The sequence below is a fragment of the Megascapheus bottae genome, chromosome 4 (genome assembly GCF_031878675.1).
Source record: "Megascapheus bottae isolate mThoBot1 chromosome 4, mThoBot2.hap1, whole genome shotgun sequence".
NCBI lineage: Eukaryota > Metazoa > Chordata > Mammalia > Rodentia > Geomyidae > Megascapheus > Megascapheus bottae.
Genome location: NC_143512.1, coordinates 31,713,175 through 31,727,903, shown reverse-complemented (window position 1 = coordinate 31,727,903; position 14,729 = coordinate 31,713,175). Strand labels below are relative to the sequence as shown.

General features: G+C 37.2%; 1 long non-coding RNA gene across 1 annotated transcript in view; it reads right to left on the bottom strand.

Moving 5' to 3' along the window:
* Nucleotides 1-11,971, bottom strand: part of LOC150064235 (uncharacterized) — a 29,427-nt gene extending 17,456 nt beyond the window's left edge. The window contains exon 1 of the long non-coding RNA XR_016535138.1: nucleotides 11,858-11,971. This is a non-coding gene — a long non-coding RNA (uncharacterized LOC150064235). The remainder of the gene's footprint in view (nucleotides 1-11,857) is intronic.
* Between the last annotated feature and the right edge of the window lie 2,758 nt (nucleotides 11,972-14,729).

Genomic DNA, 14,729 nt, shown 5'->3' with positions numbered 1-14,729 from the left:
GGGTTTGAACATGATGACATATAGTAAATCTACATTTTTAGATGAATTGGTTTTTAAAAACAGGGGGCTTTTTTAGTTTTTAGTGGAAATGCACATGTTTCTTCCAGAAACTTTCCAATAATTACCTCGCATTTGTTGTAAAATGTGTAAGTTGTCTTTCAGAAGAGCTCCTGCTTATTCTACACAGATCTTACTTGTTTCCTATAAGAAAAGGTTAGTAATTAATTGCACCAGTGAGGACATGGAGAGACTAGTTTGCAGAAACAAGGCCAATGATAGGCTGAGAGGAAGCAAATAGGAATTCTACAGTAGCCCAAAGGGAAACAAAATATGTGAATAAGAATATTCACGTATTGTCAGGCTATAACAAAGAACAAATCAAAGGTTAAACAAGAACCCTTATTCTCTGGAAAATGCAAAGAATATAGTCGATTAGAAAACATGATTTTGACTTAACATTGCACTTAGAAAACAATTTCTCCAGAGTTTGTTTACTAATTTGAAATACAAAAAATATATAATTAAAAATATATTAGTAACATTACATTTTCAAAAAGTAATAATTTGTTATAGTGATGAGCATATACAAATTTACTCCTAGAGAAAGTGAATAATTTTTTAAATTTCATGTATCATTTGATATAAAAATGTATGGATTTCTTATGCATTGACTAAAGCTTTGAATTTTTTTAAAACTTCTAAAATGAGGGCTTTGATGGCAGAGACTAATTCTAACTCTAATTCTAACTCTAACTCTGTCATTTACTGTTACTTCAGCATTTTTTTTAAATCTCTATTAATGCCTGCTGTGAAAATCTTTGGAGGTGTATATAAAGCACCTAAAGCTTCCTGTCAAGTATGGTGAATTGAACACACCTGTTCTATGTTTCGTCCTTGAAATTCTAGATTTTTAGAAAGAAAACATGAAGCATAAATCTACAAGGACAGCTAAAAGGACAGAGAAGTTCCTAGCAAAAGCTGAAAGAGATGACATACACTTTTTTTTAGAGAAGTGGATAAAACAGGAACATGTTAGAAAGACAAAGCAACTATTGAAGTAAGGAGACTGAGTCTAAGCAAAAGGCCTCAATATCTGATTAGCTTTCTACTTTGTGGGGCATGGTGGGCGTAAAAGCCTGGGTTGGCTGTATTGGGGAAGGTAGGGCTTTGTGGATGGAGTCTCCTTGCCTCCAGCTCGCACTCCAATAACGACTCCAAATTCTGCCTTTTAAGTGGTGGCTTCTCTGCTTTCACAGCCAGATTGACCACAGAACACTATCTACAACTCAAGTATGCCATTAAACTTAGAAACTCTCAAGAGTTGGCTTGCAAATCACCCGTGACGCTGGGTGTGAACAGAACAAACCTCTGTAGATGCTTAGGACTTGGGTCTGCTCAGGAGGTGTGGTAGCCAGGGGAAGCCCTGACCCCACAGCACCACCAGCAACACCCACTCCTCCACTCTGAACTCTAGAAGGGCAGCATTCTAATCGTTACAAATGAGGGAAACCATGGAGCCTATGTTCCTTTGGGTCTGGCTTACTTCACTTACTATGATTTTTTTTTCCAATTCTTTCCATTTCCTTACAAATGGGGCAATGTCATTCTTTCTGACGGAAGCATAGAATTCCATGGTGTAAATATACCACCTCTTCACAATCCATTCATCTACTGAGGGGCATCTGGGTTGGTTCCATATCGTAGCTATGGTAAATAATACTGCAATGAACATCCTTGTACTGGAAGGTTTAGTATGCCCTTGTTTCTGAATATTTGGGTAATGACCAGAAGTGGGATTACTGGATCATAAGAGAGCTCCATGTTTAGGCTCTTGAGGAACCTCCATATTGCTTTCCAGAGTGGTTGCTTATTTATGTATTTGAAAATGGGAAAGTAGGGGAAAAACAAGATGAGTGGGAAGGGATTGGGGAGGGAAAGTGGGAGACAAACATGGGAAGGGGTAACAATGTTCAAGAAGTAATGTGCCCACTACCTGATGAATGTAAATGCAACTTCTCTGTACATCACCCCAACAAAAAATTAAATTAAAATTAATTTTTAAAAAAGGACGGCATTCTTCATTTGCTGCTGAAACTGAAAACAGAATTGCCATTAAGAGAAGGGCATTAAGAACAAAGCATAAATTCCTTTCCTACCATTATTTCATTGTCTCCTGTTTTCTCTCTCCCCCCCCCTCTATCCTCTCCTTTCTCCCCTCTCCTGTCTCTCCTCTCTTTTTTGGCTTCTCTTCCCTCTCTCCTTACTCTATTCTCTTGCCTCACAATCCTCTCCTCTCTTCTCTCTCTCCCCTCCTCTGTCATCTCTCCCCTCTTCTCCCATTCTCTTTCCTCTCTCCTCTCTCTGCTTCCTCCTCCCTCTTCCCTCTCTCCTTCTCTCTCTCCCTTTTGCATCCCCTCCCTTCTCTCCCCCTCTCTTTCCCTTCTCCCTCTCCCCTTTCCTTCCTCTCCTCTCTTCTCTCCTCCCTCCTCCCTCTTCCCTCTCTCCTTCTCTCTCTCCCTTTTCTCCTCCTCTCCTCCTCTCTTCCTTCCTCTCTTTCCTTCTCCCTCTCCCCTTTCCCTCCTCTCCTGTCTTCTCTCCTCCCTCCTCTCTCTCCTCACTCCTTTCTCCTCTGATCTCTTTCTCAGTCCCCTTCTCCTCCTCCTCTCCCTGTCCCTCTCTGTCTCCCTCTGTCTCTCTGTCTCTCTGTCTCTGTCTCTCTCTGTCTCTCTCTGTCTCTCTCTCTGTCTCTCTCTCTGTCTCTTCTCTCTCTCTCTCTCTCTCTCTCTCTCTCTCTCTCTCTCTCTCTCTCTCTCTCTCTCTCTCTCATCTCTCTCTCTCTCTCTCTCTCTCTCCTTTCTTCCTACCTCTTTCTTTCATCTCTCAATATGTCCAAAATAAGAAAGAGAGGGGGACAAAGAATTCTACATAAACCATCCATGACATCTGAGTGCTACAGAATTTGTTTCCATTCTAGAAACAAATTATGTGCAGGATCTGCTATGAAGTGGAACTGTTAGAGTTCTAGTACTTATGGTGTTAATTGTAGCTCTTGAAATCTAAATTGTTATCTTAAGAATATCATTGTCAAAGACATAAACATCTAAGCAGACCTGATCATTAGCTTATGATAACAAATATGAATGTTACTTGTTTTTTGACATGGAGAATTTTCTGCCTATTGATGCAGAATTATGTTAGCAGGCAAGAAAATTCTCCATGTCAAAAAACCAAGTAACATTCATATTTGTTATCTAAGTAATGATCAGGTCTGCTTAGATGTTTATGTTCTTGACAAATGATATTCTTAAGATAACAATTTACATTTTCAAAGAGTACAATAAACTCAATAAGTACTAGAACCTAACAGTTCCTTCATAGCAGATCCTGAATAATTTGTTTCTAGAATGGAAACAAATTTGTAGCTAGATGGATGGATGGATGGATGGATGGATGGATGGATGGATGGATGGATTTGCATGCTCATATTTATTCAAAAGAAAAAATACACTCATAACACACAGCAACATAGTTTGAAAACATGATAGTAAGACAATGCCTTTTACACTCTTTCCTTCATAAGTGTGGATCCAATTAGGCTTCCAGTAGTTAACTCACATATTCACAGATCTTAGTATTAGAATGGTTTTTAGGAATAATTATTCAGTTGTCTTTAAATTAATGAGTAAAAATACAAAACTGTCAAGTAATCAAGATGTGTGGAGAATTCTGAGAGACGGGGATGGCAGTTGGAGAGTTTTCACCATATAAATTCCAACATAAAATAGCGAAGATAATTATGACAGTAACTCAACACATACACACAAGAATCAATAGGTCAATAAGATAACCAACTGAACTCTCACTGCTGACAGAAGGGAGCAAGTCCAAGGCTTGTGGGGTACCTGCACTGGTATGTAAGGATGTAGAGAGTAGCTGACAAACATCAAGACAGAAAAGTCATATATCACTGAAAAGTATTGCAGGACAAAATAATCCTTCTTCCTAATGAAAACTAAATTGTCATTGAAAATATTTGTATCTATTTGATAGTATAAAAATTTAATGAGATATTCTTGTGGCTACTTTGAAGATTAAGTCATAGAATATGGATATATTGTTAAGTCATATAAATTAGTGTTCTTTTAAAATTGATAAGAAAATAAAGAGCCACATAAAATACTTGTGTATATATAACCTTATCTATATCAATCTACCAGACATTTTCATATAACTTTTCATATAAAAACAATTACTTTGGAGTCATTTTTGTCTCAAAACAAGTGAGAATTATTACCTTTAATTTTTAAAATGTTTGCAACTATGGAGTGAGCCTCACAATACGGATGTTTCAGCTCAGGAATTAATATTCTCTCTTCTTGGGGATAATAAAACTGCTATTTCCCACCTAAAATGTATGAGAAGACCCCTGCTCCCCCATCCACATCGGCACGGTGCCCTGAGGATGTCTCTATTTATAATGTGAAGCATCTCATGAATGACACTGGTTGTAGGCCTCAGCGCTCCAAGGCAGAAGCAAGTGGTCTGTCCCTGGTGAGTTTCTCAGGTGTTCCCCTACAATGCAAATTGAGCTGCCCTGGAGGTATCTTGTAAATTTATTACAACTATCTAAAATAAAAAACACAAAACAAAAAAAAATTGTCTTACTAATGTGAAATCTATTCCCCTCGCTCAATGTAACTTTTAAATAGAACAGAGCAACAGTTGTCATAAGAAACAATAGCAGAGCTACTTACACATTACCAATCTCTTTCTCATCTTTAACTCTGAAAGAAGTCAAACTTCCCATCTCTTACAGCATTGAAAAGTTATGTAATCACCCTATAAATCATTTACATAACTTTGAAATTAGACAATGAGCACTAATATTTAGAATAGTTTATTTCATCTACAATTTGTTCTAATAAGGTGTGGGGGGTGTGTCTGTGTGTGGGGAGGGTGTGCAGGTACTAAGGCTTGAACTCAGGGACTAAGTGCTAATCTTGGAGCTTGGTTTTGCTCCAAGCTGGCACTCTACTGGTTAAGCCACAGCTTCACTTCTGAGTTTGGGATGATTAATTGGAGTTAAGAAATCTCATAAACTTTTCTGCCTGAGCTGGCTTCAAACCCTGATTCTCAGTTCTCAGCCTCCTGAGTAATTAGGATTCCAAAGGTGAGTCATTAAGCCTAGCCTAATAAGATTCTTCCCACTTTCACTGGGAGATTGAACAACTATAGTCATGATACTACATGGAAATTTTGGTCAGGCAGACCACTTGTACATGGTGTCACTGTGAGGTGACATGGTCTGTGATGCCACAGCTGTCTTAACTTGTATAAGTGCAATCTATGATGTGACCACAATGATGAAATCACCTCATGAGTAATTTCTTAGACCCACCCCTTTTATTAAAGGACATGTGACCTATGAGAATCTTCTAGTACCATTGCATGTCCACTTATTTGAGAAATCTCTTCTCTCCTATGACCATGATAGAATAATGACAAGATGTGCACCTTAAACAATGATAAAACTAGACAAACATATGGGAAACAATTTTTTCAACAATAAGCACAGGAATATAATTCTCTAATAAAAATGTGAACTGCAGCATCATCTATCCTACTCCCTGAAGACAAAATTTCAGTCCTCAGGGAAGAAAGGGAAAAACAAACTAAGCCCAGTTGTCTCTCAGAGTAAAAGAAGCAGTCTGCTGGAACCATTTACCTTAGAATCAGGAATTAGACAGGGATACCCACTCTCTCCACTTCTCTTTAATATAGTGCTGGAACCTTTAGCCAGAGCAATAAGGAAAGAGAAGGGCATCAAAGGGATCCACATAGGCAAAGAAGAAATTAAACTATCCCTGTTCACAGATGACATGATTCTCTACCTGAGTGACCCAATAAGTTCCACTCCCAAACTCCTAGAATTAATAAACCACTTTAGCAAAGTGGCAGAATACAAAATCAACCTGCAAAATTCAGTAGCCTTCTTTACGCCAATAATATGCAAATAGAAGGCCAAATCAAGAAAATGATCCCATTTGAAAAAGCCCCCAAAAGAATAAAATACTTAGGAATTAATTTAACCAAACATGTAAAGGAATTATTTAATGAAAGCTATAAAAAGCCTAATGAAAGAAATGAGAGAGGACACCAGGAAATGGAAAGACATCCCATGCTCATGGGTAGGGAGAACCAATATAGTGAAAATGGCCAAACTGCCAAAATTGATATTCAAATTCAATGCAATCTCCATCAAAATCCCAAAGACATTCTTTACTGAAATAGAAGGTACAATCCAAAGGTTGATATGGAACAAGAAAAGACCTAGAATAGCCAAACAATTCTAGGCAAGAAGAGCAATGCAGGTGGTATTACAATACCAGACTTCAAACTACTATAGAGCCATTAAAACAAAAACAGACCAGAAGATCAATGGAACAGAATAGGAGATACAGAAATAAAACCACATACCTATAGTCAACTTGTATTTGACAAAGGAGCCAAACGTATACAATGGAACAAACACAGTCTATTCAATTTTTGGTGCTGGCAAAACTGGGCAGCCACATGCAGAAAACTAAAAATTGACCCTAGCCTTTTGCCATGCACAAACATTAACTCAAAATGGATCAAAGACCTCAATATCAGACAAGCAACCTTGAAACTGCTACACGATAGAGTTGGAGAGACACTGAAATTCATAGGCACAGGTAAAAACTCTCTGAACAGAGTCCCAGGGTCACAACAGATAGGAGAGAGGCTCGATAAATGGGACTACCTAAAAACAAAAAGTTTCTGTACAGATAAAAGCATAGCTACTAACATAGAAAGACAGCCAATCAACTGGGAAAAGATATTTACCAATAATACATCAGACAAATGCTTAATATCCAGTATCTACAGGGAACTCAAGAAATTAATCCCCCCAAAACCCAATAAACCATTCACTAAAAGGGCAAGGGAACTAAAGAGAGACTTATCAGAACAAGAGATTAAAATGGCAGAAAAGCATATGAGAAAATGTTCATCATCCATGGTCATAAAGGAAATGCAAATAAAAACAACCCTAAAATACCACCTTACCCCAACAAGAAAGGCCAAGATTTTGAACTCAGACAATGACATGCTGATGGGGTTGTGGAGAAAAAGGAATCCTACTGCATTGCAGGGGGATTGTAAGCTAGTTCAGCCACTCTCGAAAGCAGTGTGGAGGTTTCTTAAAGAACTGAAAATTGACCTTCCCTACGATCCTGCCATACCACTCCTGAGCATCTATCCTGAAAATCATAACCCAGGATATAAGGACACCTGTTCAGCAATGTTCATCTCTGCACTATTCACAATAGCCAGGCAATGGAAACAATCCAGATGCCCTTTGCAGATGAATGGACACAGAAAATGTGGTATATATATATATATATGTATGTATGTATGTATGTATGTATATATATATATACACACAATGGAATTCTACATAGGCAACAGACAAGATAAAATAATGGCATTTGCAGGGAAGTGGATGAATCTAGAGTGAATCACGTTGAGTGAGACAAGTCAAGACCAAAGGAACAAAAAGCCCATGATATCCTTAATATGTGGCTATTAGATCCAAACAATACAAGAGCAAGTACTCAATATTTACGTACCCAATGCTATGGACATGGTATTGGGAATATAAACACAACTACATAGACATAAAATTTATGGCTCTGTAGACATGTTTTATTACATAGATTAATATGTATCTATGACATATAAACCCTCAGCCTAATTTTAAATATGTTCTAAAATTTAAGTGCCAGTGATTGTATAGAGATTCCCTTCTTGAATACTTGTTTGTTAAACACATCATTGGAAATATAATGAAAAAAACAATCTTAATAAATTCTTTAATAAACAAAGAAGCAGTCTGAACTGCAGACAATCTATTAGGAGAGAATTACAGCTAAATTTCAGAAGTTTTCCCCTAAGAACTTCTCCTAAGTATTAAATGCACTTGTAAGAGACAAAGGTAATTGAGTAAATAAAGAAGAGCAAAAAGCAGTAGTCTAATCAACTCACACTTCTCCTAGTGGGCTGTGAACATTTTCCAGTTTCTTCTGGCATGAGTGGATGTTCTTGTAATAGACAAAGCAGTGGGAAAACTTTTCAGATGAATATTCCCACAGGAGTGGGACCAAATTAACTCTGGACTAAAGCCTGCTATGAACCTACCCAACAACATTTAAAAACAAGCCACAAAAGCATCTGATTGTTAGGAACTTAATTGAATGTCAGGACAAAGATACAGTACGATATGTAAATAATACAAAATGTCAAGAACCAATACATAAAAATATCCAATACTTAATAGGAAGTAGCAAGCACAGAAAAACTCATAATGATGAAGATGATGGAATTAACAAATGAATGTGAAGAGAGCAATGATTGATGATGTTTGAGAAAAAAACTCTTCAACAAAAACAAAACTTAGGATCTGAAATTAATATATACTAGACGCAACTACGAGCAGATTAAATATAACATCAAAGAAACACTGGAGATCAATATGCAATAAGAAGGCATATTAAAGACATGCATTCAAAACTACTCTCAAAATGAAGGGAATAAAGACACCCAAAAAAGTACAAATTACTGTGGAATGCTGTGATTTAATGCAGGTGAAACTGAAATCCAGAAGAAAGATAAAAAAAAAAAAACTGGTGGAACAGTGGCTTAAAATCTCCCAAATCTGATACATTCCATCCACGATACCTCTGAGAACTGCTTACTGAATCTGATCTTTATTTGGACAGAAAAAAAAGCAAAAAATGCTAAACACTGGTACCAAGAAGCTCATCACATTATTCTCTATTTTATAGAGAGAAAAGGAGAGAGAGAGAGAGAGAGAGAGAGAGAGAGAGAGAGAGAGAGAGAGAGAGAGAACAGAAATATCAGCCTTAAAAAATGAATTAAGGCTGAAATATCCTGTGATATTTTAACCTTAATTTTGCATTTCCTTGTTCTAATCAATCTAAATCAGGTCCTCCCTAATGATATTTAAATGTAGCTACTTGTAATTCCCATAATAGGCAAACAAAGGGAGGTTAAAATAATTCTATTATTTCACAATGATGAAACAGACTGACTATTTCAATTATTCCACTTATTATAGTACACATGGAACAATGCTCTGTAATCTGCTTCGATATATATAGGCTCTTTAACCACACCACAGTGGGACTAATACCGTCACTTTGGTTGAGCTGCACTCGCTGATTCAGTGTTGGAATAAAGTACTTCACAGATTAGCTTAGTCTGCAGCACTTAAAGGTCAGGATTTATTGTAATGTAAATCACAAAGCAATTTTATCTTGACAGAGATTACATACTGTTACAATATTTCTCGCTGAATCTAGTGATGCGTTTGCTTTTTCTTTGCAACTGCTGTGCAAATTGGACGGTAGCCCAGAAAAGAAAAAGAGATGGCAGGCTGCTTTGGCTTTTTAGAAACAACTTAATTCTCTTCATTTTTCAAAGTTCCACAAGAAAAAGAACCTCTGAAAATATACATAAAATCATACATAAATACTTATAAACCTTTGCAAACCCTGCACTCACATGCACAGACACCTCTACATACTCTCCCATACTTTCAGGAGTTCTGGGAAAGCCTGATAATCACTAATAACTGATTTCAGATCATTCATATCAACTACCCTGCTACACTATCACAATTATCTCTATTTTAAGCAAACAAATGGAAGCACTCCTGTTTCCCATTGACAGAAATCAGAACATTGAGTCTAAAAAAAAAATAAGGTTGATTTAGAAAGTACATTGCTGTCGTTGTCCCCACAACCAAAAATAGAGAGGTGAGATGGGCAAATCTCCTCTTTCTATTTCTTTAGAGATTGCCCTTAAAGTAGAAGAGCCTAGGGTCAACTATCAGGAAGAACTCTGATTATCAGAACATTTTATTAGCAACTCAAAGTGTTTGAAAAGTCTTCATTCCTGAAATCATCAAGACAAGACCATCTCCCTTTTTCCTAAAACATGTCACTCAAAAAATCACATTGCATTAAATACTCCTACTGCAAGTCAACTGGCATGTGGATAGAATTATGCCATTTGGGGTCAATTCTTCATATAGCAATAACATGCAAAATTTGGCGGCTGAGCTTGGACACAGAAATATGCCCAAGGCTAATTTACCCCACAACTTCTCCATTTCTAATCCCTTCCCTGAAGTCACCATTGGGTGCTTTTCTCGAGCCCTGGCAGAGAACTTCCCTTTGAATAAAAGATGATACATTCAAATACTGAGTGAAGTTGGTTTTCATTTGGGCTGCAGCTCATCAAACACGGCTGCCCACTTCCCAGTCATCTTGGGTCAGCTCCCACAGAGCTACATTCCTTTTAAAATAAGACTTGCTTGATTTTTCTTTAAATCAATGCCAACTTTGCCCTAAATAACTTCATTTTAAAGTAGTTACTTGCACAATTAGAGATTTGATAGCTTTGACACAAATAATGCATGTTTAATAACCAAAATTTGTGGAAATATAAGGCATAGAAAGAACAGCATACTCCAGGTTAAGATAGTACATGAGAAATAGGTGGTTTTCAGAGCTGGAAATCACTTTAATAGATTATATTCATTCATGAGACACAAACAGTCCTATCCACCATGCCATCTGCCAGATCCCTTCTCAACACACAAGTTGAGCAAACATTCCAGTTTTCCTGGAGTAAAGTTTTGTGTGTATGTGTCACTAATGAAGTTTGAACTCAGGGCTTCCTACTCAGGTACTGGATTCACACCTCCAGTCTCTCACTGTCTAACACATCTTGGTTTGAACATTATCCAAATTAAGTGAGGTCTGGGTAGCTCTCCAGCACTGGTGTGTGGGGAGGGCGGGTAGAGAAGAACTCACTTGAATAACACCTTATAATTTACAACTTACATGGCATTTTATTGAATGTTCACAACTCTGAGTTACAAACAAATGGGGATTCACAGGTGCTGGAAGATTTAAGAACTTCCCTTTGGGGCTCTGACAGTGATTACCTGATAGCAAAGATTCACACAGCCTGGTCTCTCCTCTGTTTCTAAGGAGTTAGGAAATGGAAGGGTCTTGAAAGTAAAGGAGGCTGATGGGAGTTAGGTAACTCTTCCACTAATTTTGTTTTGTTTTCCAATGGGGTTGCTATTCAGACCACCAAGATACCGAACTAATGATCCTCCTCCTGCCTCAGCCTCTTGACTTCAGGGATTACAGACCTGAACCACAGTGCCTAGCTGAGAAACACTCAGAAAATCATCCCATTCTGTTTTCCTGCGGGCTCAGTGAAATTATAGCAAGAAACGAATATTACCACAATGTTTTACATACATTCTCTAAGAAGAACACCTTCTGAATACTGTTTTGATAGCCAATATTTTGAACTTTTGCTTTAAATGGCTTTGGGGGACTTGACCCTCAGTATCTAATCACACTCAATTAAAATTCCAATTTTAGGACTCCATTGTCTTTGTGATGCTGCAAAGACTGGGAGGGAGGTACAGAAGGTACTTACTGGTGAGGACAGAAGTGGGAGGACAGGTAATGAAGTAGTCAGCTTGCTTTTTCCACACCACCCCCCTCTCCTTCAGCACACTGCCAGTGTGAAGTCAAACACAACACGTGGCTTCTCGCCGCTCCGGTGGGGGAGGGCCAAAAGTTTTACATTACACCACTGGTTTACACCCTGAAAGACGTCGTTTGAGCTGCAAAATACACTTTGAAGCAACTTTCTAAAAGGCACATCTATATTTACCAATGTGTTCCACATGATTAAACTGTGAAATTTGTCTCCAGTTTGGCAATACCTTCGAGAGATGTTGTGAGGTTTAGAAAGAAAATGCCTGTGAAGCCTTCAGTTTCGTGGAAGGAAAGCATCCCAGGTGCTTCTTCCCTTCCATCTTGGGGCAACAGCCAGGAAAAAAAAATCGCGTCAGTTGTGATGTCACAATGTTGTCACGCAACATCATCCATGGTGAGAGCAAGAAAAATCTGTTTTTAAAATGCCTGTCTCCCCCTCCTCTTCAGCTTGTTAAAGCATATGGTATCCAAAACTAGTTCACAGGAAACTTCATGTCTGCCCCTGCTGTAGATGAAGTTTCTTCTCAGGCAGATGTCAGTGAGAAAAGTTTGGTGCTCGTAAATATCAAATTTACATAAAATCTATATAGCTTTTTCAAAAGACTATCTTGGTTGATGTAGGCTGATTGGCTGGGAATCATAGCTCCCTTACTTATTCCTGTAATTGCAATACACTATCAGATGCGCTAATTGGACAAACGATAATTTGACTGATTTAGAAATGACATTCCTTATGGCCTCTCAGACTATAAATGCCATGCATCACCTTAAAGGGCTCTGAGTGAATTAGAAAGGTAAGTCAGATAATCTTTGGCTACGAGTACAGGCCTACAGTTTCTAACCATTTAGGCCAAATATATAATATGATCAAGTAAGTTATGACTCTTAATTACTCTTATTTACAAAGCTAAATCTGCTCCGCACAGGAGAGCAGCTTCCTTCCTTAACAAAAAGACGAAAGGCAAAGATAGAATAATAATGGGTGGTGACTATCTAGTTTAAACAAATCTTTTGCTGTGGGAAAGGGAGCTTGATTATGATTGAGCAAATGTACAATTATCAGTTTACTATGGTAACCATGTGGAATATAAAAAAGATTTCAAACAATTATTGACGAGTAAAGGGTTGTTTGATGGTTAATTGTTAAAAATTGTTACTATTTCTTCAGCTGTATATTGAAGACCCTTCTGAAAGGAATAACAAAATTGTTGTCAATTTTATCATCATAGGCAATCATTTTCTCAAACAAAATCAAGCTGATGAAGACAGTGGAATGATAAAATATTCTAAGGTCATATAGATTTAAGCTGTAAGATGTGTGGCTATAATAGCTGTGAGCACATGTCTTACTATCTTTCTTCACAACAAGAATTCATTTCCAGCTACAGAGTAAGCAGTTTACCTTGTTGACATTGCTGGCTACACGCATGCAGATCATGGTCACAAGCTCCTGTTTATTTTGTACAATTGTCATTTTTCATGTTCCTTTATAATAGTTTTTTTCCTTTTATTTAAGTAAATACAATTACAGAAAATCTTCATTTATTTTAATAAGTCAAACAAATGCCAGCTTTTTAAAATTAATTATCCCAATTCCTCCTAATTCTTTTATGTCATACCCCCTTGTGGTGAAACTGTTAATACCCTAACCTTTCCTCATATTTCCCTGTATGCAGAATACACACACACACACACACACACACACACACACATATCACAAAACCTAAATAAAATAAAACAATAGCAATTAAGTTAATTGCTAGGGCCAGGAATTTGGCCTACTGGTAGAGTGCTTGCCTAGCATGCACAAAGACTCCAGTTCGATTCCTCGGTACCACATACATAGAAAAAAGCAATATTTGTTAGGAGCAAGAGAAAAGATAGAATGAAAAATCTAACATATTCAAACTCAATTCATTTAATAAGTCATCCCTTGCTTAAAGAAAGGGCTCCTCTTTGTTTATTGTGATGATTACAAAGAAAGATTGACTATCAAATACCTCAGTGCTATCCTTAGGAATAATTTCTAATTCTAAGAAGAAATGCCCTATTTTATATATGATGACCTTGCCACAGAGATTGGTAAATATCTATAGACAGCATTGTTCCCTCCATGGGTTGTCATGGAAACAGAAGGGGTAGGTAATTCTGGTCACCAATGTCAGCTTCAGGTGTTTACCTTTATATCATGTAAAAACTGACCATTCTTCAGAGAACTGTATTAGTATACATTAGTGGTCTGACAATGAGTCAGGTTAGTCAGGTTTTACCTGGGGCAGCTCTTCTACAAATGCCTATTTTTATTTACTTATCTACAAGTTTATGATTTCTTCACCAGTGATCTTTACCTGAGGGCCAAGAACATCCCTTGTAATTCTATTCTCTGCCTCTCTGGACCCACTTGCTTAAAGAGGGATTCTAAAACTCTGATGGTCTGAGTAAGAATGCTCATTTTTTGGCAGGTCAGATGCATCATTTTCTTACATTAAAAAATAGATTGGTATCACATACTATGAATAGAAAAGACAACCGATTCATCAGGAAAACAACTTTAATCATCTTCAAACAAAAATGTAAGCACAAGTAAGAATTTGAACATGATAAATGTTAAAATTGGTTCTAAGCAAACAAAATTAAAGTTGTGGGAGAAAATAAAAGCAACTAAAAATGTTCCAATCTATTTGTTTCATCCTTACAATAACATTGAGAGAACATCATACTCTCCATTTAACAGATGAGGAATTTGAAGTCAAAAACTTAATGAATTTGTTGACACTCTGTTATTAGGGGGTAGAAATGAAATGCACGGCCAATTTAATTCCATAGTTATCTTTTCCATAACTACACTACAACAAGAAATGCCCTTACTAACACTAAAAGCAAAGAAGAATCATGGAGCTCGCATTATATTAGAAATAAAAATGAAATAGAGAGGCAAAACTTAATCTTAGAAAGGCAAAATCAACACAAATGATACTAGACTAAAAGGAGACAGTACTACAGAATACAATAAACCATATCTACTTCTGAATGTAAAGCTTAACTGATTTAAAAAAGTTATCGGATTCCCATCCCTGTTTACTTCCTCACCGAAATGTG